We start from the raw sequence: 1,155 nt of genomic DNA on the forward strand, positions 1-1,155 counted from the left end.
TTTACATCATCCCTCATCCCTTCTTATTCATTATTCTTGCACACCTGTTAGAATGCATGTCTTTCTGCTGCTTTGAGTATCCTTCTCCATTGTTCCACCTGCAGAGAGGTTTTCATCTTATCCTAGGTCCTGGAAGTGACCTTGCCCTTGTATTTTACCCTCTTATTATTTTTTTTTTTAAATTTAGTTTAATTTAAATTCCAGTATACCTAACATACAGTGTTGTATTAGTTTCAGGTATATAATATAGTGATTCAACAATTCCATACATCACCCAGCGCTCAAAAATATGGAACTTTTCATGAATTTGTGTGTCATCCCAGCACAGGGGCCATGCTAATCTTCTCTGTATCATTCCAATTTTAGTATATGTGCTGCCAAAGTGAGCACTTACCCTTTTGTTTAAAAAGCTATGGACAAGTGGCTATGAGAATACAGCTTTAATCTTCTCACCTTAAAAACAACAACAAAATGGTAATAACATGAGGTAAAGAATGTGTTAACTAACCTTATGGTGGTAAAAATTTATCAATATATACACATATCAAATCATCACATCATACACCTTAAACTTACGAGTGTTTTATATCAATTATATCTCAAAGCTGAAAAAAAGTCAGACTTTTTTTTTAAGTCAGACTTTTAAAAACAAACAAACAAGTAGCTATGGGATTTCAATCTCCCATTTCCTTGTTGGTGATTCTTCTAACCAAGATTAGGATATCTTGTTTACATTTATTTTCTCTGACAGCCATAGCATCTCATTCAATTTTCATAAATATTACATACATACAAGAAAATTCTCATAACTAAGAAGTAAGAAAGTTGAATCACACAGGAATCTACATAAGCTCTTCCCTTCAATAAGGGAAAATCTACAGCAAAGATTTTTGCAAGGAGGGAAAAAACAGGTAGCAATTTTTTCACTTCGTAGTTGCTGGCCCAGTTTCTTTCTCACTGGGAGTATCTGGGATACTTTGGTTTGTCAATTGGAGAATTGAATTTTTCCAGTTTAGCACCTGCTGTAAAAGATCGTATTTTGAGCCCAAAACTGAGCCGTAAGTTTTGAGGTGATACATGCTCTGAATTATTTTTCTTCCTTGACACAGAACCACTGAGGAAACTTACACCAAAGGTTTACAGACGAAACTTGTC

General features: G+C 34.4%; 1 non-coding gene across 1 annotated transcript; it reads right to left on the minus strand.

The window, feature by feature from the left end:
* Positions 1 to 283: 283 nt before the first annotated feature.
* Positions 284 to 390, minus strand: LOC116647762. The gene has a single exon (XR_004302370.1). It is a non-coding gene; the product is annotated as a U6 spliceosomal RNA (small nuclear RNA).
* Positions 391 to 1,155: the final 765 nt, after the last annotated feature.

The sequence above is a fragment of the Phoca vitulina genome, unplaced genomic scaffold, assembly GCF_004348235.1.
Source record: "Phoca vitulina isolate PV1807 unplaced genomic scaffold, GSC_HSeal_1.0 scaffold40, whole genome shotgun sequence".
Taxonomy (NCBI): Eukaryota; Metazoa; Chordata; class Mammalia; order Carnivora; family Phocidae; genus Phoca; species Phoca vitulina.